This window comes from Nycticebus coucang, chromosome 9, assembly GCF_027406575.1.
Source record: "Nycticebus coucang isolate mNycCou1 chromosome 9, mNycCou1.pri, whole genome shotgun sequence".
NCBI lineage: Eukaryota > Metazoa > Chordata > Mammalia > Primates > Lorisidae > Nycticebus > Nycticebus coucang.
The window spans coordinates 67464208-67491198 of NC_069788.1; the positions used below are offsets into that span (position 1 = coordinate 67464208).

General features: G+C 36.8%; 1 protein-coding gene across 1 annotated transcript in view; it reads right to left on the reverse strand.

Annotated features, from left to right (window-relative positions):
• HIVEP1 (HIVEP zinc finger 1) overlaps window positions 1-10794 on the reverse strand; it is a 169915-nt gene extending 159121 nt beyond the window's left edge. Inside the window, exons 1-3 of the mRNA XM_053602464.1 lie at window positions 10633-10794; window positions 9722-9863; window positions 9387-9509 (exon numbers count right to left, since the gene is read on the reverse strand). The gene's annotated coding sequence lies outside the window, so the exon portion shown is untranslated. The remainder of the gene's footprint in view (window positions 1-9386; window positions 9510-9721; window positions 9864-10632) is intronic.
• Window positions 10795-26991: the final 16197 nt, after the last annotated feature.

A 26991-nucleotide genomic window follows, 5' to 3' on the forward strand; every position in this document is an offset into this window, starting at 1 on the left:
AAACAAAACTAAAGTGTCAAAGTGAAATGTCAGAGTTATATCAACTGTCAAACTTGGTACTAAGGAAACTGGACATTTCATATGTATATATAAAAGGTCTGATACTATGTGAGGTTTCAGATACCCACTGGCGGGATCTTGAAATGTAACCCTGAAGATAAAGGGGATTACTGTGTGTGTACAGTATATACACACACGTATATGTGCACATACATATGTGTTTGTGCCTGTACATATATATTTCAACATCGGCGAATGATTACATTAGGTGTGTAGACTAGGCTACAGGATAGGATGCAATACAACATGAAAGTATTTCAAGTTTCTCTTCTATAGCATGGCTTATAAGTAAACTTTCCTCCCTATTAATAACTGCCAACCCCACCACTCCAGTTCCACTAACTTTACAAGTCTCTTCTTTTTACAGATGCATCTGAACTCCCAATGTCTGCTTCTGACACTGATGTCTTTCTTTCCCTAAACTGCATCAGGTCCCAAACTCACCAGCTTCTGACTCTTTAAAGATGTGGTTGGGCCCTAAGAAGAATACAGAAGATGCCTGCTCATTGAATCAAATTTCGTAACTGAATTTTTTCTAGTCAACAATCCATTTTTCCTTCCCTTCACTCTCTGCTACACTATTCTGTGCCACTTTGTATAATTTTCTGTTTGTAAAAGCTCATGATTAAATTTATGATTTTGCATATATCAGCATCTTCTTTTCATGGCAGTTCCTATTTACTACTGGTAGTTTCCTATTGTGCATGGAGCACAAACATCTATGAGTATCAATATAAAGGAGCCCAAGAGTCTAGAGTCAAAAGTCCAACTTAAGAAAAGTTGGAGAAAGAGGAATCCTCAGAAGGGAGTTTCCAGAAGCTAAGAAAAGTGAAAGTAACGTTAATTCACAAGTAAGAGAGATGAGCAAGAGAATGGAAGATAAAAGTAAGCCACTAATAACAGGATAATAGCTCATGGTAAGCTTTAACATGTTCTGAGTGCTTTTTAAATTTCAGCTTTTAATTTCTGTAAGACGAGGTGGAGCCTGATTTATGGTAGATGACTGAAAATGGAACAAGAGTTATAATAAGGCATCTAAATAAGGCTGCATGTGTGTATAGTACATATCAGCTAGCCAGATGGCCGTCTGACCTAAAGACAGTGTAGATACTATTTGTAAGACTTTTTTTTTTTTTTTTTTTGCTATTAATGGACTTTGCACATGAGATTTGGTAATTACAAAAAATATTGATGCAAGCAGGAAATCTTGGAACAGTGGCAATATGTAATGCTCAGCGCAGGAGTAACAGGACACACACACTTGTCTTCTACTCACTACTCACACAACTGTTGTTCCCAACTGTTGTGGAACCTTCTGGTTGCAAAATTCCATCCCTCACATAGTAACAAGACAGCCAAAACAGTCCCTCCCTCCTGAGCTCTGATCACACAACAGTTTCGCAACCATGTTCTCTCAGAGAGTTCCATGGTTCATCCCTCTGGAACAAAATAAAGTCATTTCCAGAAAGGTAAATCAGACATTCTCAAACAGTAGCTTTTTTTCCAATTTTTATTATTATGGAAGCATGATTTTCTATCACCTAAGATTTGATCTGGGGGAGGAGATAATTCTGATTTTAATTAATCAGAGAAAATGAATTTTCTCCAAATGTATTTTCTACTATCTCAATAATTATTTCTTTGGGGTATCTGTTCTGAGCAGCTGATGACCTTGTATCTATTTTGATGCAGTTAAAACACATTCACACAATTTTAAAATTCAAATCTCTAATGAGAGCTTATTAGGAAATCTCCTATTTTCTCATTAAGAAAAAAATGACTTATCCTAACCCAATTATTATTTCAAAAAGTTTCCAAACATAAGTTATTTTATGACAGTGGTCTGTGATTCATATTCCCAAAAGGCCAAACTGCCACCCTGTGATAAATCACAACAAAATATTTTGTGCCTGTTTTCACAAATTCAAAGAAAGCCAGAATAAGATTGGGCAGTACTTAAATGAGAAATTCTGGGATGTGGCAGAAATAATAGCAAATGTTGATTAGTATAGATTTCTTGCTACTAAAATCTCATTGAAGCATGCACTATTTTTTCTGGTAACCTAAAATAGATGGAAATATTGAGAAGTCATTATGTGATATTGACCAGTGGTGTGGCAGGTAAGTCAAAGGACTCATTCTGTTGTGTTAAACTAAAGGTCTTAGGAAAAGGAAAGAAATGTTAGTGTTTCTCACCACAGCCAAATTCTATCTCAGATATATTGCTAATTAGCAACCTATGTTTAATATGATAAAATACAAAGGGACATTTTACAGTGCCCACATCTGTAAAATTGGTTGACAGTAACCTATTTCCTAGGATGCTTTACAGAAGAGGAATGAGTGCATATTATGTGATCTGGAAGTATCTACTTCTATAAGTATCTAACTACATAGCACCTTTCCTATAAGCTTCCAATATGTGTGATGGCTCTTTTTGTTTGTTTGTTTTCTGGTTTGTCTGTTTGTGAGACCAGGTATCACTCTGTCACCCAGTCTGGAGTGTAGTGGCATCCTCATAGCTCAATGCAGCATAAAACTCCTGCATTCAAGTGATTTTCCTGCCTCAGCCTCCCAAATAGCTGAACTACAGGTGTGTGCCACCACAACTGGCTACTTTTTTCCGTTTTTAAATAGAGATAGAGTCTTGCTCTTGCTCAGGTTTGTAATGTCTCCTTGATTTTATTCTTCTGTTTTCACATTATCTACTCCTTTCTTTCCTCCCTCACATAGTCACTAGATTCCTTTTTAAATAAGCATTTATTTCCATACTTGTTAGTGCTTGCCATTCTACTGCTGTATTTTCTTTTCCTTTTTCACTTCTTAATTTGAAGTGAATGACTTATTCTTAACCTAAGCCAATGTATTTTTTTTTTTGGTCTATGAAGATGATGGATTGGACATCTGCCCTCTTAAACTCACTCATAATTATTCCTTCTACTAATAATTACAAGTACATTGAATTCTTGGATGAAAGCGGCTACATAATCTCCTTTTCTTCCAGTTTATATTGCCCTGACACATGGCTTCTTGGATATAGATTCTCTGATCAATTAAAATCAGAATTATCTCTTTATAACCACCCATACCCTAAAATTCTATGTCATTTTAAACATTTTTTCATCCCCTCAGATTTCCTCTTAGCCAAGACTCTGCGGTCTGTTCTCTTAACGCCATTCATTGCTTTTTTTCTCAGACTTAGAAGATTTTGGATTTCATTATCGTCACCTAAGATGTAGAGGTCCTAGGTCACGTATTTAAAAACATTTTCATCACCATTCTTCAACACATTCTTAAAAATGAGAAGCAAGTATACTCCATGTTGTATTTGATAAACGCCACTCAATAGATTATTGCAGTCCACTTTTAGACCCAAAAGTCACACCTGAAATCGCCATACATAGGGAAAATGGGAAATTATAGCTAAATGCGACTTAATTTACAAAATATTCATTACAACAAATTTTACAAAGAGGTGGGCAACATGTAGAGCATATTTTGTAATTTATTTTTAATTTTCTAGTGAATATTTTGTAAATGGAGCTATAATTCCCCATTTCCCTATGTATGGTGACTTTAGGGGCAACTTCTGGGACACCCGGTAGTGCTGCCAATATTAACATCGAAAGGTGTCTGAGGAAAGAATGCAGTTGCCCACCATGACATCAACTGGGGAAAGATAGGGCTGGAGTCCAAACATTCCTAGCTTCTGTTGAAAGGCACACCACCCAATTATCTCCTAAAAATAATGCTGTGGTCCGTCATGTAACCGCCTTACTGAAGAAACTGAATACCTTCCCTCTAACTACAAGATATAGTCCACATTCCCAAGCTGGCAATGAAAGCTCAGTGCGACCCAAGTGATCAACAGTATCTTCAGCCACTTCCCTAAACGAAGCTTTCACTTCAGCTTTTCTTCCGTGGTATATAATTTTCTCAGACCTCCAAGAATTACGTGATAATTTTCCTAAACCTATTGCATGTCAGTAAAAAATTAAAGTTGAAAAGTCTCTTAATATTACTTCTCTGAGGGAATGTTGATATATAATTACAAACTACTTACAGGAAAATCTTTAAAAAGTAATACAAAAATGCAAAAAGTGGTCCTTTCTAGTACAGCTCTGAAATGCTGGCTAGAAACCATACCACACATTCAACATCAAAATGTTTATTTACTCCTTTGAATGTGTTCCTCCACTCAGAAGTTAATAAATCAAAAGCAGTTTTCTCAATGATATAATCTAAAGTGTTGTTTTAAAAGCAGGTGGGTTGCACAGAACTGTACAGCACAAAGAGTGAGCACCTATGTAAACTATGGACTTCAGCTAATAATAATGTAACTACAGCAAATGTACCAATGCAAAAGGTTAATAACAGGGAAAAATGAGAGCTCATGGGAAAGGGGGAGGATATGGGAACTCTCTGTTTTACAAACCTAAACCTGCTCAAAAATAAAGTCTGCTTATTAAAAAAAAAAAGTGATAGGTTCTAATTTATGTTGTATGCACCCTTTATAAAACTGTTGCCTCTCAACAGAATTTTATGGTGTAATGTCTTCAAAGCACACTGCTTTTCTCTATCTTGTTCACTTATCCAGTTTTTCACGTTTTACTCTCAACTGAGCTCCAGAAAGGCCTTCTGTTCTCCAACAAAAAAATTCCTCATCTTGTAGTAAATCTTTCTAAACCTGGTTTACTGCAAATGTACCTGCCTTTACTCAAATTTAACTCAGAGGTGTCACTTAAGGAGTAGGTCAACATTAAACACCTGTGCTTTCGATAGCTCCTGTTCTTAGGATATGATTAACCATCAAAGCACCGAAAAGCAGAAAAGGGGATGGTAAGATTTTGGTGCCAACATGAAATTCTAAATACATGTAATACTTAATTGGTATTAGTATGGTTTTAAAAAAAGTTATTTTTCTGTCCTATTGTTAGAAATCTGTGTTCATTCAGTGCAAAACATACATGCTGTAATATTAACCTCCAAAATATTTAGGACGATCTTGATTTGATCTTAGCCATGTAAACTTTTGATTTATTTTTTTCTGAGCAAGGAACTACCCAAGAAAAAATACCTATTTCATAACTTAAATAAAAGATTTCCTCCCACTAATGACTAAAGATGATTCTTTAAATTCCTATAATGCAAGGCAAGAACCTACTTGTCACATTATCTTGGGCAAGTACTTTTTCTCAGCCTCATTTTTCTTACATGCAATATAATGATAGCGTATGAAGACTGGTGAGATAAGTTTTTAAAAACAACTGCTCAAAAACCATGTTATAAACACAGTAACTGTGCTGTATTACTACGTATGTTTGCTCTCAATGAACTCGGTTAAATGTATGCCTGACTCACTCCTAGTTGGCTCTGAGTCCCTGCCTTCTAATGACTTGGAAACGCATCTGCTCTGCTCTCACCCTTCACTCCCTCCCTCACCCACCCACTTACCTTGCTTTTAGAAGCGCTGAGCAATCATGCTCAGAAAATGAAAAACTATTGAACTGAGAAATCCCTTAACTCCCCGATACTACACACTCACTTTCTGACTTCACACATTCTCCCCCTCTGCCCTCCTGCTCTTGAGAAAATGGGGTCTATTTTCCATGGAAGGCCAACTCCCCCAGCTCCACCTCGGCTGTGCTCCCTTTTATGTCTTCCAGGTCTTTGGCCACTCACTTTATTCTCTATCTTTCCTACTCCATCTACTGTTCTTTCTTCTACTACACTCTGCTCAGACACCTCCTAGATTCAGAAAAGCTTTTCTTAAACTCAGTCCCCTAGCCCAGTAAATAGTCTGTTTCTAGATATCTCTTAACCTCTAAGCTTCTTAAAAGCTTCATCTGTGCCCATTCCCTGTGCATCAGCATAACATCCTTTCCTCTTACCCAGTGGTAACGTCTTTCAAGTTTCCACTAAATCAGAAATGTCATAGGTCAACTACACCTAACATTTGTATGGCTCTTTACAGCTTATAAAATGCTTTCAGGTAATTTTGTGCATCATAGTGGATTTTTATCTCCATTCCTAACTATGTTTTATGTTCCCTTCTTGAATTTTTCTGTTCTTTTGTCCCTGCTTCACTTTATACTGCATTTAAGTATCTAAGATACATATTCTTGAGTTAGACCAGCAGTCCCCAAACTTTTTAGCACTAGGGATCAGTTTCAGAAAAAACATTTTTCCACAAACTGGGGGCGAGGGGAAGGAGTTTAGGGGTGATTCAAGCACATACATTTTATTGTGCACTTTACATCTTATTACATTGTAAACCTAATGAAATATTTGCACTACTCACCATAATGCAGAATCAGTGGAAGCCCTGAGCTTGTTTTCCTACAACCTAATGGTCCCATCTTGGGGGGATGGGAGACGGTGACACCCAAAATGTGTTGCTTATGTCCTCTGCTTCACCTCAGGTCATCAGGTGTTAGATTCTCATAAGGAGAACACAATCTAGATGGCTTGTATGTGCGTTTACAGTAACGTTTGCTCTCCCGAGAGAGTCTAATGCTATCCTTGATCTGACAGGTGATGTGAGCCATAGGGAGTGGCTGTAAATACAGATGAAGCTTTGCTCACTTGCCCACTGCTCGCCTTCTGCTGTGTGACCCAACTACCAACAGGCCACACACCAGAACATTCACATTTTAGATAATAGGTATATTTTAAAAAGCAAAAAACCTTCTATGCATAAAAAAAACCCCTGCTGATTCTTGTGCTAAAGAAATTAAAGAGGTTATATGACTTGTCCATACTTTTGTACCCACTAATGGACAGAAACAAGATATATACTGTTTACTGATATACTGATATACTGTGATTTTCCTAACTTTAATAGATTCCCGTAACATCCTGGCTAACTTCTGCAATAACTAGTGGCTAATGGATAAAGTACAGACCTGTATTATTTCGTTTTCTCCTAACGGACCTACATCTTCCATGTTTGCATTTATCCTCAACTCAGCTATCAAAATTAGAACCATGACAAGTCTCTCCACAAATATTTTCCTATTTACTTACAACCTAAATTCTAAATTTTTTTTATGTGGAATTCAAAGCCCTGTATTATCAGCTCCTAACTTATTTTTTCTATTTTATCCATTCATTCACTGGACAAATGTTTATTAAGCCTCTATTGGGTGGCAGGTAATGTTTAGGTGACAAGTAAGCCACACAAGATGCCTGCTCTCTTGGAATCAACATCACCATTCTTTTTCTTCATTACCCTGGATGAATTGCAACCATTCACGTACAACCATCCTTTCTCTATGATTTTTCTCATGGTAATGCCATTTACCTACTCTACTTCTTCCTTCAACGCTAAATTCAAATTATTGCATCCAGGAAGAAAACTTCTGGATTTATTGTCATATGTAATTCCTTTCCCTATGCTTGTCATTTTTTCATTTATTCATGTAAGCAAACATATTTTCATGTTTTTCAATATATTTCATGCCATTTGCAAGCAGTAAGAAAATAGTATGGTTTATTCATTTTACCTTTTCCATGAAACTTTGCATGAAGTAGTCATTCAATAAATGGCTTCATGAATACAGCATGGCTATGTGAATGAACGTGTAAGTAGAGAGATATAATTATCATCAGCTAAGTTATCTGCCATATTCCCTATAATAATTCACCCAAAGATTTTAGGAGTCTACCTTTTAACCTGGAAGTTTTGTTGTGCTTTTTTTGTTTATTTAAATCAATTCGTAATTTTCCACCAAAGTTTAAAGAGTCATATTTGTAAGGAGAAAAGTTGTTACTTGCCATCTCCCCTCTCCCCTTTTCCTCCTCCCTAGACACAAATGTTTTCAAGTCTTTGAACCAGTTGTTTAAAATTTATATTTGTATCTCTAAATAACGTGTGTTGCTAATTTTTGACTTTTCAATTTTAGGCGTTATCTATTGCCCTCTCACCCGGAAACATGGAGCTTTAGCTCTCTTTCATGGCCGCTGTCTGTCCCCAGCACACAGGGTCACAGGTGCACTCCCTCAGTGCCTCACAGAGATTATATTTCTGGTTGGGTCAGCAGTCACTATTTACTGGTGACTGGATGACCCATGTATGTTATCATGAATGCTAGTCACAACTAAGCCATATAATATATTATGGTCATTTTTCCTCTTCTGTGTGTTTTCCTGGAGAAAATAATTGCTTAGTTTGTGTATATGGTTTGTTTATTTTTATTATTTATTTATTTTTATTGATTTTTTTTTTTTTTTTAGACACACTCTCACTTAGTCGGTCTGGATAGAGTGCCATAGCATCATAGCTCATAACAACCTTAAACTCGGGCTCAAGTGATTCTCTTGCCTCAGCCTCCTATAGCTGGGACTATAGGTTGGGACTACAATGCCTGGCTAATTTTTTCTATTTTTAGTACAGACAGGATCTTGCTCTTGCTCAGGCTGGTCTCCAACTGGTCTCCAATTGCCTGAGCTCAGGCAATCCACCTGCCTCAGCTTCCCAGAGTGCTAGGATTACAGGTGCAAGCCTAGCACCTGGCTACCTAGTGTTGACTTGATGCTGAACCTTTGTATGCAAGGCTGATTTGTGTGTTTTAGTCTTAGTTTTAAATAAAAATGTTTAAAAAGTAAAGAAAAAAAGAAATTGAAAAATAGAAAAAGCTGATAGAATAAGTATATAAAAATATTTTTGTACAGCTGTACAATGTGTTTGTGTTTTAAGCTGTATTACTGTAAGAGTCAAAAAGTTGGCTGGACATGATGGCTCATGCCTATATCCTAGCACTCTGGGAAGTTGAGGCAGGAGTATTGCTTGAGCTCAGGAGTTTGAGACCAGCCTGAGCAAGATTGAGTGTCCCTATCTCTACTAAAAATAGAAATATAAAGCAGGTATCATGGCACACGCTAATGGTCCCAGCTACGTGGGAGTTTGAGGCAGAAGAATTACTAGAGTCCAGGAGTTTGAGGTTGCAGTGGACTATGATGATACCATGGCAGTTTACCTGGGGTGACAGAGCATGACTCTGTCTAAAAAAAATTAAAAAGTTGAAAAAACTTAAGTTTATGAAGGAAAAGGTTACGGTAAGATAGGATTAACTTATCATTGAAAAAAGAAATTAAAAAAATAAATGTATAGCCTAAATGTACAGTGTTTATGAAGTCTAGTAGTGCCTAGCAGTGTCCGTCAGGCCTTCACAGTCACTCACCATTCACCCACTGACTCATCCCATCCCACAGGCTCCATTCAGGGTAAGTGTCCTATGCAGGTATACCATTTTAAAAATCTTTTATGCGGTATTTTTACTATACCTTTTCTGTATTTAGATATGTTTAGATACACAGATACTTACCATTGTGTTAGAATCCTTCAGTATTCAGTACAGTGGCATGCTATTGCAGGTTTGGAGCCCAGGAGCCAGCCGGGGTGAGCAGTAGGCTGCACCATCTTGGTTTGTGTCAGCACACTCCATGATCTTTACATAGAGACAAAATCGCCTAATGACATATTTCTCCATTATTAAGCAATGCATGATTGCACTTATTACCCATCAGCCTAATATGGGTAAATATCATCTCAATACATTCAAATTCTCCTGACATAGTATTAATTGTGTCTTATCCAAATAGTTCTCTTCTAGAGTATTTTGACTTGTGCTCTTGAGATTCACATCTTAGGCCAACTCACCAGTTTTCATGGGATTTCCTTCACCATCATCCTGGGGACTGTCTTAGACTGTTTCTCACACGGGGCACACTTTCCTGCATCCCCTGCTTTCCTTTCAGAGTTTATTCCTTCACTTTGGAGGTGCCCATATTCCATGTGCTTCCTAAGAAAGGACCCACAGAAAACAAGGAATTTTGAGACCTTGTAAATCTGAGAATGCCTTTATTCTACCTTTGCGTTTAATTTATAGTCTGGCTGGATAGAGAATTCTAGGATGAAAAGAATTTTTTCACAGACTTTTGAAGATGTTTACATTCATTGCGTTCTAGCTTCCAGCATTGCTATTAATATTTAACAAAAGTCATGCCACTCTGAATGTTGATTCTTAGTGTGAAGTCTCTTCTTTCTAGAAACTCACAACATACTCTCTTTATCCCAGAGTTTGGAAATTTCCCAATGCCATATTTTAAAAAGTTTTTATCATCTCTGGTGCTGGTTTTCATCATCTCTGGGCTCTCTATGATTAACTTTGATCTAAAAATTCATGCTTATTTATTTGGGGAAATATTCTTGAATTGTTTCACTGATCATTTCCTCATCTCTATTTCCAAGTTCTCCTTTGTGGAACTCCTATCCTACAGATGTTGGGCCTCCTATATGTTGGGCCTCCATATTTAATGTCCTCTATTTTTTCTTATCTTTTATAGCCCTTATTTTCTATTTTTGCTTCACTTTTGAAAGATTTTCTCCAATTGATCTTCCCACTTTTCTACTCAATTTTTTTACACAATTGTCACAATTCTAGTTTTAACTATTTCAAAGCCCTTCTCTTCCCTACAAAAACTTTTTCTAAAATAGCCTCCCTTTCTTGTCTTACATGTGCAATGTTTTATCTGGATGTATTAATAATAGTTTTTAAATTGCATTCTCACCTGCAGTCTCTGTTTGCTCCCATTGCTGTTTCCTGACAGTTGTTTCCATGTCTCTCATATTAAAATTTGACTTTAGTGATCCTGGTTTGCCTCCTCCTACTAGGAATGGCACAATAAAAGCTGATCAGACGAGAGAAAGAAGGAGGGTGGGGTGGAGAAAGGAAGAGCAGAGAGAGGGAAGGAGGGAGCAGGGTGGGGCCTTGGTGTGTGCCACACTTTTGGGGGGCAAGACACGATTGCAAAAGGGATTTTAACTAACAAATGCAATCAGTGTAACCTGGCTTATTGTACCCTCAATGAATCCCCAACAATAAAAAAAAAAAAAGAAGAAGATGAGTATGTGACTAGCTTTTAGTGACCAGAGACTTCATTGTAGGGTGACCAGGCTTTGTTCTTCCAAGTTGTGGAGCCCTCATTGTCAGTATTTTCAGATTTTTTTCTCTTGGGCTAGTCAAATTCCCCAGAAAAGACTGCTAATTGTCTGCCGGGTATGTGTGTGTGTTTGTGGGCAGGTGTGCACGTGTATGGGCACACATCTGCAGGTACAAGTGTGTGTATGCAACAACCAGTGTTCCAGACCAGAAAAGGACAAGAAATTCTGGGAGTTTTAGTACTTAGTATATATGCTAATCCCCCTGTTTTTACTACTTATCTTTGCGTCTGTCCCCAGAACATAGATCTCTTAGGTCTTCTGTTAAGTTGAGTAGTTCATTGCATGGAGTCGGGGAGTGGATCCAGAGTCCAGCTGCTTCTTAACGCCCCCCACTACCAATAGACCTTCCAGAGATATCTGATGGTATGCCTTCTTGGGTCTTTAACTGAAATTAAAAAAAAAAAAAAAAATCAGACTGCTTCTCAGTTCTTTCAGCAGTTGGCTGAGGATTCAGCTTTCTCAGGCACACTTGCAGCATCCAAATTTCTGTTGCTGTTGTCTCCATTCTTGTTATTTTGTCTTTGCAAGTTGTGTCTTTCAAAAATATTATTGTCATCTGAGCGATAGCACTGAGCTAAATGCTAATGATTAATCTACCATTTTTAATTAAATGTCTTATGGTATCTACTGACAGTGGGGAAAAGATCTGGATTATTGTTTAATCATAAATTATTTTCAAACATGAGCGTCTGTGAAAACAGAAACTTTTAAGAAAAGTGTAATTATTCTTGTAATTCTTATTTTGTGTGGGAGGGGAAAAAAAAATGCCTGCTAGGCAGTTACTATGAATGAGCAAAAATTAAAGAATAGGAAATGATTTTTAAAACATTTTTAAAAAGCCAATGAAAAATTTTTTCAACTTAAATTTTTGTTAATAGTTCAAACATGTGTCCTTATTCTTGTTTTACTTTATCTGTGCCCTGTAAACTGGGCAGTGCAGGTCTACATCTTTCAGCTAACTTGGCATTGCTATTCCAAAATATACCTGTGCCTGTGAGGTTCCTGCAGGTGAGTTTTTGCTGCTGAGAAAACTGCCATTACTAGCACTGAATTTCAATGACTTCCTGCAGGCAAACACCTGGAGGCAATTACCTGTACTTGTCTGCTAGCAGACACAAATATGCTTTAGGATAGGAAAACTAGGTCTGATTTTTTTTTTTAAATAAAATGAGTCCACCTCCTTTGTGTAATGTTTTACTTGTATCTGAATAAAATGCTAGGTTATCTAGTCTAGAATTTATCCTTTAACAAATTATATGCTGATTAATTCATTTTTTTTAGGAAAGAATTTCCAAAACTTAGCTATTTTCTATTATCCTTACCCTCCTTCAGATGTCAGAGCCCTTTTGCTGTCTTACCGGATATGGGTCCAGTAACAACAAGAAATGAAATAAGAAAAATCAATAACACATTTTAATGTGAAACGACAACATTTAACTTGGGATTCTTTAATAACAGACTTCCCAGTCAATTAGAAAATAGTCAAGGTTCAGGAGGGAGTTAAAGAGCATGAAAATTTATATTATACTGTATTTTAATATACATATGGACTTATTAATATACATACAGTCTTATTAATATTTTTTATACCTACAGTCTCTGGAGAAGATCTTGTTGAGGATCACTATGTTAACGAAACCATAAACTTTTGCACTTGAATTTAAATGTAGATTTACACCTTTAGAAATATCAAAAATACCATCAAAATACTTTTAAAGATTTAAAATTACTTGTACTGAATAATAATGATTGAATATATTTTTATAGCTTTATAGACTACTGCAGTTAAAGCAGACTATTAAATCATGCATGCAAGGGGCCTCAGTTCTTACTGAGGACAACTTCAAAGTTTCACTTCTTTCTGATTTTATTCTTATTCAGGCAAAACTGAAGATGATCACCAAGCTCTGGAACTTCCTTTTTTAGGCATAACTGAGCCATCAGACAAATTTCAACAAAATTTTGTTTCTTTCTCTCATTCTTCTTTCTGTAATATCTCTGATTTTTACACTTAATGTATCATTTTCATTCTTAAATTCTTATTTTTTTGCTATTTATAGGCATAGCTTCCTAGATAGAGCCTTTAATCTCTGTTTTATAGATCTATCTAAAACTTAACATTTGTGTTTCTTCCACATTTTTACTGTACACATTGCTAATCCATGAAATCTGTTTTGTTTACACAAGGCCTTCAAAGTGCTACTATCAAAAATATTGCTGTAAATAAACCCTGTTTGTCTGCAGTTTTAGTGTTATAATTAGCTATTGCAATCCTCACAAGGACTCAGTGTTAAATAAGGCAAAGATGTGACTGACAATATGCTATAAAAATGAAACTATAACTATAACTCTCTTTAATGATTTAAAATACTATAATATTTTTTACAAAATACCAAAGAAATTTAAAACTGGTAAGAACATTAGAGATGATGGAGTTTATTTTATTGTATTTTATTGAGACAGAGTCTCACTCAGTCACCCTAGGGTTGAGTGCCATGGCTCATAGCTCACAGCAAACTCAAATTCTTGAGTTTGGTACTCTGGTCTCAGCCCCCCAAGTAGCTGAGACTACAGAAACTCACCATGATGCTCAACTCATTTTTCTATTTTTAATAGAGACAGGGGTCTTGCTCTTGCTCGGTCTGGTGTCTGAACTACTGAGCTCATTGGATCCACCTGCCTCAGTCTCCCAGCATGCTAGGATGTAGGTGTGAGTCACTGTGCGCCGCCAAGATGGTAGAAGTTTAACACCTGGCCTTCAAACATGAGAAAATGGAGACCAAGACCAGGCGACTTTCTGGAGTCCCAGCGTTGCCTCCTAAAGAAAAGATCTGCTGCCTGTGATTCAGTGTCCCAAGTAGAAATAGCCTCTGCCTCCTCTCACCAGAGGAGTCTCTCCTTATCCAAATTTTGCCCTTCCTTAAAGATCAGATTAAGCCCCTTGGTTGAAGCATTGTCCGATACCACTATTCTCTGAATTCCTGTGGAATTTTATTCACACTTTCAGAGAGTACCCATCACTAACATACTGGCTTCATCCCCTATTTGTATACTTACTCCTTGAGGAAAGTTCGTATTTCTGACTTATGATCATTTTTGTATCTGTTACAACCACTTACAAATATTAGGCCCTCAAAAAAATGTGTTGTGTAAGTTGCTCCAATCCACCTGTCAGACTTTCCTGTTAGATTGCATTGTAGGGATGACTTAGGTCAACATGCTTGTAGCACCAAAAAAAAAAAAAAAAGAAAAGAAAAGAAATTACTATCTCAAAGTTTATTGTACTTACTATTTTATTCCTTTGTTTGGAAGTTTCATGATTTTTATTTGGTGGCTGTGACAAATTCAAGAGAAAGAACTAAAATGCACACAGTCAATTCCAAAGGGTTTAGAAATGGCACATGATTCTGATATTTGTTTGTCAAACAAAAGAAGAGCAGATATAAATGAAATAGAAGGCCAGGCAGGATGGCTCATGCCTGTAATCCCAGCATGCTGGAAGGCTGAGCCAGTGGATTGCCTGAGCTCACAAGTTCGAGAACAGCCTGAGCAAGAGGGAAACCCCATCTCTAAAAAAGTACCTGGGTGTTGTGGCAGGCGCCTGTGGTCCCAGCTACTAGGGAGGCTGAGGCAAGAGAATCGCTTCAGCCTAAGAGTTGGAAGTTGCTGTGACCTATGACACCACAGCACTTTACCCAGGGTGATAAAGTGATACTCTGTCTCAAAAAAAAAAAAAAAAAAAGAATGAAATAACAAACATGATATAAAGAAAATTCTTTGATCAAAAATAAAAGAAAGTAGAAGGAACCATTGTCAAGAATAAAAGAAAGACAGCATAATTCAATTTTGAAAAATTACAATGCTTATGAGAACATTAAGGTAAAATCCCGAGGGACTTTACCTAACAAATGCAATCAGTGTAAACTGGTTTCTTGTACCCTCAATGAATCCCCAATGATTAAAAAAAAAAAAAAAAAAGCAAGTCATCCCAATACCTTTGAAAATGTGAATGAAATAGAGGAATTCCTAGAGGAAAGATAAAATGGACACAAGAAGAAACAGAACATCTATATAGCCCCCTTTCTATTAAAGAAACTGAAATCATAATTAAAAGCTTTCCCATAAAGAAAACTCTTAATCATTTAAGAATATTAAACTAATTTTTTTTTTTTTTTCCAGTTTTTGGCCGGGGCTGAGTTTGAAACCACCACCTCCAGCATATGGGGCCAGCGCCCTACTCCTTTGAGCCACAGGCACCACCCAGAATATTAAACTAATTTTTTAACAAAATTAACAGAGAATTATAAAAAAGGGAAACAATCATTTTTACAAGGCCCAAAAGAACCTTAGTCCATGAAAAAGAAGGCCACAGAAAATATGAGGAAAAAATTATAGTCCAATCTTGTTCATGAATATAGATAAATATAAATTTATCCTTAAAATAAGTACTCATAGCACTGAAGTAGCTATGTATTTCTTAGTATTTAGCAGGAAAAAAAAGGAGAAAAAGTTGCCCAAAATACGGAAATTCTAGAAAAAAGTTCCAATACAAGAAAATACTAGAAAAAGAAAGATAATAAAAATCAGTTACCAAGCAGAAAGCATAAAACAAGATGACAGAAACAAAAATTTATTGGTATCAAAACAAAAATGTAAATAGATTAAATTACAATGTTAACAAGAAAAACAGAGATTCTCAAATTGAACTAAATACAAAATTTAATGTTTTACAAGTCACGTAAAACATAATGATATATCAAGGATAAAAATAAAAACATGAGTAAATATATGCCAGGTAAAGATTAGCTTAAGAAATGGCATTTGGCAAGAAAAAAGGCACAAAAAACTGATAAATACTGCTATATGGATGAACTTCAAAAACAATGTGTTTAGTGGCAGAGGCCAAACATACATGTCATATGATCTCATTCATATGAAATGTCCAAAAGAAAGGAAAATCGAGACAGAAACTATATTAGTCATTGTCAAAGGCTGGGGATAGTAACGGGGAATGATGGCATGAGATTTCCTTGTTAGGACAATGGAAATGTTTTAAAATTAGATTTTGTTAATGGTTGTACAACTCTGTAAACATTCTAAAATTCATTACACTATTATGCACTTAACAGAGGTGAACTTTGTGGTATGTACATTATGAAACTGTTTTTAGAAAGATCAATGCAAGATGATAAGCATAAAATGGGACCTAAATTATTTTATACTGGTACAATAAAACTGTTACAGTTGTGCCTTTATAAATGGCATAAAATATATGGATAAAGAATATTAGAAAAATTCACCATTGCAAGAAAGTTGTGGAATTAACATAAAGCATGATTGCATTTTTTAGAAAGCTCAGTATTTGTTTGTATATATTTGTTAAAAGGGAAAGGCGTGGAAGAATGAACACCGCAATTTCTCATTAATATTTCAGGAGGAGAGAACTAACTGGGGCTGGGGCAAAGAGGTTTAAATGTTCTGTTATTTCATTTAACTTTTACAATAAGCCTTATTACTTCAGTAATTCAAATAAAATCCTCAGTGCTGTCTTTAAGTTGAGGCAAGCAATGACATCAAACAGGTGATAACATAAGCATGAATTTAAAGGATCTAGTTAGATAGTAATGATGGATTAATGAATATAAATAAAAACTTTGTCCCTTAGAGCGAGGGATGGTGCCTACTTTCCTGGTACCTACAGAATCACAGATTATTTACACCAGCAATGTAAATAAGGTCCTTGTCCTCTGTTATGAGAGAAACTCTGGGCTGGTGAGCCAATGTGATTTCCTTCAGGCAGAACAACCTTCATCCTACATACACAAAACAGATAAAAGAAATAAAATGAACATTGTTTTTTATAATTAGTTCACAGCATTTTGAGCAGGTGTTTTAGGAACGCCTGTATTATTTGCAGCCTTTAGTGAAGCTGTTTTTGAGAACATTTGTGTCCTGTGTAGGCTGCATTGTGGAATGTGCCACCTCCAAGGTCAGGTCACTCCAACCTGGTCACAGCTGGGGAGGCACCAGCCGTGGGTGGATGAGATAACTTAACTAGTACAATCAGTTCTTTCCCACTGGTAACCAATATTTTACCCCACCCCTCCATCCCCTAGCGGCTCTGAAGCCCTCACAGGGAGGACATCTATACTGCTATGTTTCTTGGTTTATCAGCCAGAGCGATGATTCCTAGGAAACCAGGGACTGTCTTATCTTGTTCTCTTCCAAGAAGCAAAATAATCCACACTATCACTGACTGTGGCATTGCACATTTTGTTATCTTACTGTCTCTGAGATGGACTGAGAGTGCTTTCAATAAATTATAGTGAAGCTAATTTAATAATGGTTATGAGAGGCTATTTTGGTTAAGAATTGTACCACTCCTTCTGGTGAGAAAGTACTAGAGATTAAATTTGAAAGCCAAGACCCTTACACAGAACCCATGACTACCTACTTTCCAAATCAATAACTGAGAAAAATTTTAATAAACTCTGCAAAGCAGAAATGGTAGATAGATTTTTTTGATTACTGTGCTATAAATGCAAGCAAGGATTTCAAGTCAGGTAAAACTCCAAACCCTTCTTTCTTCTCCTAAATCCAGCTATTTAGAAATATTAAAACTTCGTCCTCAATAAGATTTGAGTCAAAAAAGAAATCAAATATGTAATTATAGAATTAAACATTAGTATATCTATATCCAGACATTGGCACAAGGAAAACATTTCTTATCAATATAACAAAAGCTATAGGCTGAGAAAAAAATAATCAATTTTAAGATGTTGGTCAAAGGGTACAAAGTTTCAGCTGGACAACATGAATAGATTTGGGCGATATGGTGTCATACAGCATGATGACGAAAGTTATTAATCGTGTATCGTGTACTTAAAAATTACTGAGAGTGGGGCGGTGCCTGTGGCTCAGTCGGTAAGGCGCCGGCCCCATATACTGAGGGTGGAGGGTTCAAACCCGGTCCCGGCCAAAACTGCAACCAAAAAATAGCCGGGCGTTGTGGCGGGCGCCTGTAGTCCCAGCTACTCGGGAGGCTGAGGCAAGAGAATCGCTTAAGCCCAGGAGTTGGAGGTTGCTGTGAGCTGTGTGAGGCCACGGCACTCTACCGAGGGCCATAAAGTGAGACTCTGTCTCTACAAAAAAAAAAAAAAAAAAATTACTGAGAGTTGATCTTAAGTGTTTTCACCACAAAAACATGGTAAGTGTGCAAGGTGACAGATATATTCATTAGATTGATTTAACCATTTCACAATGTACATATGCTATGTATCAAAGCATCACATTCTATACTCAAAATACGTACAATTTTTTTTTTTTTTTGAGAGAGAGAGTCTCACTCTGGCACCTGAGTAGAGTACCATGGCATCATCATAACTCACAGCAACCTCAAACTCTTGGGCTTAAGCAATTCTCTTGCCTGAGCCTCCCAAGTACTGAGATTAGACAACTGGCTAGTTTTTCTATTTTTAGTAGACTGGGTCTCTCTCTTGCTCAGGCTAGTGTTGAACTCCTTTTTTTTTTTTTTTCCTTTCTTAAGTTCTTTTTTTTGTTTGTTTTATTGTTGGGGATTCATTGAGGGTACAATAAGCCAGGTTACACTGATCGCAATTGTTAGGTAAAGTCCCTCTTGCAATCATGTCTTGCCCCCATAAAGTGTGACACACACCAGGGCCCCACCCCCTCCCTCCGTCCCTCTTTCTGCTTCCCCCCCATAACCTTAATTGTCATTAATTGTCCTCATATCAAAATTGAGTACATAGGATTCATGCTAGTGTTGAACTCTTGAGCTAAGGTGATCAACCTCCTCGGCCTCTCGGAGTGCTAGGATTATAGGTATGAGCCACCGCGCCTGTCCCTATATGTATACAATTTTAATTTGCCAATTGTACCTTAACAAAAAAAAGCATCTTAAGTGTTTTATTATTACTATACCAGAGAAAATAAAGCTAAAGAAACACAACAGTATTTAATCAAGAAATAAAATGAACATTGTTTTTTTATAATTAGTTCATAGCATTTTAAGCAGGTGAACCTAAGAACTAATAAAATAAACCTAAGAAAAGGGAGAGAAAAACAGCATTAGATATAAAAGTATAATAATATATTAGCATAGAAAAATGTATAAATATGAAAAATTGTTTCTTAAAATTGATAGATACTGTACTTGGGAGGCTGAGGCAAGAGAATCACCTAAGCCCAGGAGTTGGAGGTTGCTGTGAACTGTGACGCTGTGGCACTCTACCAAGGGTGATAAAGTGAAACTCTGTCTCTTAAAAAAAAAAAATTGATAGATACTTGGCAAATTCAACTAAGAAAAACAACAACTAGGCCCGGCACAGTGGCTCACACCTATAATCCTAGCACGTTGGGAGGCTGAGCAGGGAGGATTACTTGAGGCTGGGAGTTTAACACTAGCCTAAAGGAAAGCAAGACCTGCAAAAAATATGATGACTAGCACTGTGTAGTGGCACGTGCCTGTAGTCCCACTATGCAGGTGGCTGAGTCAAGAGGATAGGCTGAGCCAAAGTTTGCGGTGGCAGTGGATCATGATGACACCATTGCACTCTAGCTTGGGTGACAGAGTTGGAACCTGTCCAGAAACAAACAATAGAGAACTAATAAAATAAACCTGAGAAATATACTTATTCAAGTTAAGTTAAACTTAACTTGAAATGATAAAAAATGTTTAACCACAGATTAAAAGGAAATTTAATTAGCATTTAGAGGATATACTCTTAGTTTTCTCCAAATGAGGTGGATTTACCCTAATGTTCAACATCTATTTTTTTTACTTAAAAATTTGAAAATAAGTGTTCTTAAACTGGAGCTACTCAGCAGAGTTACTCAGGCCGTAGGTCAGGCCTGTCTCTCCTTGGTAGGGGAGAAGAAGGGAGGGTTTTGCCACCCTGAGGTGTTGACAATGGTGCCTCTGGTTCTTTAGTGTGTTGGAACATATTTGTTTCATAGACACTTAGCTAAACAGTGTACAGTAGACTCTTTAAAATAACAGAATCTTCCCAATTCTCTGAAATTGGGAAGTACCTTTTATGATATTTCCCACAGATATTCCCAGCTATCTTCTGGCAAACTATTAAAAAAATTTCTTTTCCTAGAACTGTGATCTTCAAACTGGGTTAAGTAGAGAACTTTGAAAAGGGAACAAGACCCCCCTCCCCCACCCCCACCCCTGCCAGTGGTCCACTAGGCCAGACCCAAGTCCTCAGCAACTCCTGCCACCCATCCCAGCCAGGGCTGCTCCTCAGATCCAGCATGTGGACTTTTCCAAACTGCAGGCCTCCAGTCCCATTGGCGCCTCCAATTTGGACAGTAGCTTTGAACACTCCCATAACCCCCCAATATGCTCCACCAAGACCTGTCTTCCACCCAGCATGTCTACCTTTCCCAGGCCACTCCAGATAAGCCCTCTGGCTGCTCTTGCTGGCTACCACTGGCAACTCCACGGGGAATCTGAGACCCCCCTCCCACACACCAGTGTGCCCTGCTTGGCACAGCTGAATCAGCTCCCTGCAGAATCCTAGAGCCCTCCTCTCCATCTCCAGGGGCCTTCACTCCACTACTCCTCCAGGAAGAAATGCCTTTGTTCTGTCTGTCTCCACTCTCCCAAAAGGTCAGAGTCAATAGCAAGGCTGAGGCTAGGAGTCCAGATCTCGAAGTCAGAGTCTAGTTTTGAGTATGGGACTTGAAGGAGCAGGGGGACCTAAAGCAAATCCTTTCACCTTTCTGACTTGCATCTGGGAAATGGGGACCCTAAGGGTCTGGTGAAGGTAGATACATGTAAGGTCATACATGAGTCTGACACCCAGGGGTGCAAGGCACAGGAAATTGGTAGTATTATTAACACTCACCCCAGGACACCACCCCTGCTCTGACACATTTTCATTTGATTTGAATTTAATCTTGACAAAATTTCAAACTTTCAGTAGAATGATAAGAATAATAGAAAAACTCTGGTATACCCTTCACCTGGATTCCCTAAAAATTAACATTTTACCACATTTGCTTTATCTTTATCTTTCTATCTACCTATTTATCTTTAATTTTTTTACTCAATCATTTTAGAGTTAGTTTCAGGCATGAAGGCTTAAATAATTTTGATGTGTTACTATTTTGCTAAAAGCCAGGACAGTCTCTTACATAACCACAGTACAATGATCAAAACCAGGAAATTATCATTCTCTAATGTATAGCTCTTAGTCAGATTTCACCAATTCCTTCAATAAATGTTTCCTTGTATTTCAAAAACAAAAAAAAAGAAAAGAAAAGAAAAGGGAACGAGATGTGGAAAGCTTAAAGGCCTCACCGCACATGCGCAGCTCTGACACACACTCTTTCCCCTGCGTAACGTGGGCTTTCTTTTTTCTTCTCTTCCCTTTCAAACAGGCCTTGTCCCACGTTACAAAATAACATTGCATTATTCAGGATATTATGGGAAATAAACTGCCCCACAACGTCAGTGCTTAAGACACAGGTGTTTTTTTCTGATATATGTTATGCATCGACCCAAGGGAGGTTTGGGTCTTTGTATTACGTTGCCAGCACTGTGACTCAGCTGGTGGCTGGATGGCAATTGTCAGTTGTCAGCGCAGAAAGAAGAGGAAGCTCTAGAGAGGAGGGTCTTGCAGTGGCTCTTAATATTCCAACCTGGAAAGGACATACGACTTTCCTTTGTACAACACCCTTAGTCCCACTGAGCCTGCCCTGAGTGGTGACTGTAGAGGGTCCTGACAGGTTCAGAGAATAGTGTTAAGATTATCATGAAATATTTAACCCTCACTCGCCCTATATTTTTAAATGGTAGTAATGTAAGGCACCTCCATGGAACAAAACTAAGGGACTTCTGGAAATATTTTCTAAGAAGCTTTTATGTTATGTTAAGCTTCCTGGATCGATCATAACCCATAAGGTCCTCCAGTCTCTCCCATTTCTTTGAAAGGTATAGCAGTGTATTGGCAACAGAGTCTGTTGCCCTCCACCGTCATCCTGAAATCTGACATTTCAGAGAGGGCAACGAAGGCTATTGTCTTTCACAGCCTTCCCCTTCCTTTATCTCAAAGATCGTGGAAAAGTGCATTGCCCACCATTGACCCTCATATGAAAGTGTGAGTGATTATAAATTGGTTTTATAGTAGTACTGAGTACATGGGATGGTTTTTTTTCCATTCCTGAGACACTTTACTAAGAATAATACTTTCCAGCTCAATCCATGTAAATATAAAAGAGGTAAAGTCTCCATCGTTTTATTTATTTTTTTCTCAGGTGTAGTCCCAGGTAGCTACAGTCCCAGGTAGCTGGGACTACAGGTGCTTGCCACAATGCCCGGCAATTTTTACAGTTGTCATTGTTGGTTAGCTGGCCCGGGCTGGGTTCAAACCTGCCAACTTTGGTGTATGTGGCTGGCGCTGTAACCACTGTGCTACAGGCGTGAGCCTAAAGTCTCCATCTGTTTTAATGCTGCATAGTATCATGGTATACATATACCATAATTTACTAATCCATTCATGGATCGATGGGCATTTGGGCTTCTTCCAAGACTTGGCAATTATGAATTGAGCTGCAATCAACAATCTGGTGCAAACATCTTTATTGTCAAGCGATTTATTGTCTTTTGAATATACACCTAGTAGAGGAATTGCAGGATCAAACGGCGGCAGGTCTACATTTAGATACCTGAGTGTTCTCCAAACTTCTTTCCAAAAGGAATATACTAGCTTGCATTCCCACCAGCAGTGCAGAAGTGTTCCCTTTTCTCCACATCCACATCCGTAGTTTTGGAATTTTGTGATGTGGGCTACTCTTAAAGGAGTTAGATGATATCTCAAAGTGGTTTTGATTTGCATTTCTCTAATGATTAAAGATGATGAGCATTTTTTCATGTGTCTGTGGGCCATGCGCCTGTCTTCTTCAGAGAAGCTTCTGTTCATGTCTCTTGCCCACAATGAAATGGGATCACTTGCTCTTTTCTTATTAATAAGTTTGAGTTCTCTGTGGATTCTGGTTATTAGATCTTCGTCAGAAATATAAACTGCAAAAATCCTCACACCTATGGAGCAAATTGCAAGGGTACAAGTCAAATCTATCAAGTATTGAACACAAATGTCTTAACACTGTGATTAAGTAAATGAGGTGAAAGCTATGTTAATTAGTAGGATGTAAGCATTCTAATTTGTACAAATAATCAACACTTTGAATCCCACAAAGGTGTAAATGTATTCATGATCTATGTATATATGACTTGATAAAAAAAAGTGCATTGCTCTCAGAGTGGGGTTTGATGTGGGCAAAACAAAGGTGACATTGGTAAAACATACTGATGCCAAAAATGACTATTTTTTTTCTTCCTTTTATATAAGTGTAAGCAATTTTCTTCAGCTACTCTCAGTCCTCCTCCCCAAGACATATCTTTGGGAAGAAAAGCACATTCAAAGAACAAGCAGTGAAAATTGCTGATGTGATTTGCTTTAAAATTAACTAGAATCCAAATGTTTCAAGTGATACTACTTTTTTTTCTTTGTATATTTGGTGAATATTATTCAATTAGTGGTTGAAAATCTTATCAAATCATTACTTAAGATATTTATTTCACCTTCTAAATTGTTTACGTTTCCTACCTATTATTAAAATTTTTTAATTATATGGTAGGTGCTAGAATAACAAATTTTTTAGCAGTGTTTAAAACCTTCTTTCATTAAATACAGAAAATATTTGCTCATGATGTGAAGCAAACTAACAAAGCTATTTTTGGATTTTTACATATGATTTTTAATTATTCCAAAAAGCCAGATATCAAAGTTCACCACATGCACACACACACTCTTAATATCATGTTTTCATCATATTTCCCTTCATAATAGCATCATTTTATCTACACTGCGTTGTTAGAAATTAAAATGTAAGAAATGGTGTATAAATTTATTCTTGCTTTTTAACCTGTGAAAAATTTCATTATATTGAACCCACATAATTTAAATCTTAATCACCTTTAGTAAACTATATTACTAAGTGTATTCGATTACTTATTTCACAATGTTTTAACATTCCTTGAAATAAATATTAACATGTTTATTTGAATGTTATTTATACTATTTATAAATAAATATGTTATTGAATTGAAAATACAGCAAATGATTTTCTCATGCAAAGTAAATTTGATTTAGTTGATAGATTCGAAACTAAGAAACAGCTTTGCTAATGATGTTTCATAACAGACGTTGTCCATAAATTGAATGCTTTAAATCTATAGCTTTTAATATACTGATAAAATACATGTTTAAAGCACATAATCAGGTAAAAAGAATCACTACAAAAATATTGTATTTTAAAAGTTTTAAAATAAAATTTTGTTCTTTTTGTTGTTCTTGTTAAGAAAAGATGAAGTGTCCCTCTGTTGTCTGGAATGGAGTGCAGTGGTGTAATCATAGCTCACTGCAGCTTTGAACTCTTGGGCAAAAGCAGTCCTCCCACCTCAACCTCCCAAGTAGCTGAGACCACAGGTGAGTGTTATCAAACCTGGCTATTTTTTTTTTTTTTAATTTGTTGCAGAGACAGAATCTGGCTATGTTGCCCAGGCTAGTCTTGAACTCCTGGCCTTAAACAATGCTCCTGCCTTACGCTTCTCAAGTGCTGGTATTACAGGTGTAAACTGCTGTGCCCAGCTCTCAACTTTTTTTTGTTTTTTTAAAGAATAAGCATCTATTTGGAATGTAACATACTTACTGAAAAAACACACAGATTATCAATGTACAGCTCACTGAATTATTGCCAGATAAACCCATCTGCATATCCACCAACCAGGTAAAAAGATAAAAGAACATTATTACATCTCAGAGACCTTCCTCATCTCTCTCTTCTTAATCTGCCAACTCTTTTTAATATATTGTTTTGAAACATTTATTGCTAAATTAAAACTATATTCAAAACAAAAAACATAAATAAGAAGAATAGCTAGTAGGTGTGGTAGATTAGATTATTTAGCAACCGTTCATTCCCCTATCCCACACATTCATGATAAGAATATCCATACCGCTCCATTGATTAAGAGCTTAGTCATCTGACTGTTTTTGGTCAATGGCTTGGTGCCCATTCTGAGCGTAGGCTTTAAGATGTGATACAGCTTGCTCTGGCCTGCAACATGAGCAGACCACACCCAAGGGAGCTGTGACAACTTCATCTTGGACCTCGGAATGAGACGTGGAACAGATCAGGCTCAATCTGCAGCCAAGGTCAAGTTTGCCCTACTTGACAAACATACTTGCTAGGGAATAAAATAACTGTTTTTGTTATATGCCACTGAGATTTTGTTGGTTACACAGCAAAGGCTGGCTAATAATCACTTGATAAATCTCAATGAAGCCTAACTGAATGAACTCTAATGCCTGCGCAACATATTAATTCTGTTTTCGATACAATTGAAGAATGAATTAGAATTGTCAAAAGATAAATCATTAAAACTAATTTCATCAGTGGATGATGTCTTGGCATAAAATCCAGAAATGGTTAAACAAATTGAGCAGCATAACTATAACAAAACTTCCATTTCTATCTACTTGTATGAGCAAGGCTTATGAGGGTTTATGTCTAGAAACATGAAATGTATGAATGTAAGTGATGTGAGCCTAATGGCTCATTCAAATCATAAACAATATTTATCCAGGGACACATGTAAATAACCTGAGCTCACTCATCTCATTAAGAGCTTTATTTCCAATAATTTTAAATTTTTGGTTTAATAATTATCTATGAACATTTTTTAATATCATTATGATGTTTTGACTAATTATGTACTACTAACAATTACAATCATAATTCTATCCAAGAGGCAATTAACACTTAGAGCATTATGTTCACAGGTAATTAAAAAATTAAGCTTTCAATTTACATGCATATTTTTATAGTAGAAAACAGTGGAGATTAACAAACTTTCAAAAATAAATATATATTAAAATAAATTATTGGGGAAGGGGATTTGAAGTAGGATAGGAATAGAAGTCCAGAGCAAAAAAAGGGATTAAAGTACAATTTTCCATTATTAAATAAAAGCTGATTCATATGTTTTTGTTTTGTTTTTGTTTTTTGAGACAGAGTCTCAGTATGTCACCCTCGGTAGAGTGCCAGGGTGTCACAGCTCACAACATCAAACTCTTGGGCTTATGTGATTCTCTTCCCTCAGCCTCCCAAGTAGCTGGGACTACAGGCACCTTCCATAATGCCAGGCTATTTTTTGGTTGTAGTTGTCATTGTTGTTTGGCAGGCCTGGCCTGGATTCGAACCCGTCAGCTGTGGTGTATGTGGATGGAGCCCTAGCCGCTGAGCTACAGGATCAAGCCTGATTCATATGTATTTAAGAACGGATGGTAATGGGTATTGGGGCTATCACTGGATGTGATGGGATTTAAGTTTAATTTTTTTAAATGTTGGTAGTTACCAAATTCCACCAATTCCATCTTTGTAAACTCATAAACTTTTGATAAGAGTTATGAGCTGTCCACCTAAAAAAAAAAAAAATCAATGAAGTACATGGAATTTTATTTCTTGTTACAAGATATCTGAGATTTAATTCAAGTATAATTTTAAACTATTTTAATTTGTTATTTAAGCTATTATTGATGAGTAATGTATATTGTCTTTATAGAGAAAGTATTCCAAGTTTGCTGACCATTTCTATGAGTGAAAATGACTATCAGTTGTATCAACCTAGCTGACAGTGAAAAAATATAAGCATGATCTTCCACTCAAAAATAAAACTAGTGCCAGGGTGTGATGGCTGGACCCTGCACTCTAAGGTAATTGGGAGGTTGAGGTGAGAATATCTCTTGAGACCAGGAGTTTGAGACCAACCTAATCAACCTCATTTCTAAAAAATATTAATAAGAATTTTTTACAAGGAAATAAAAAATAAC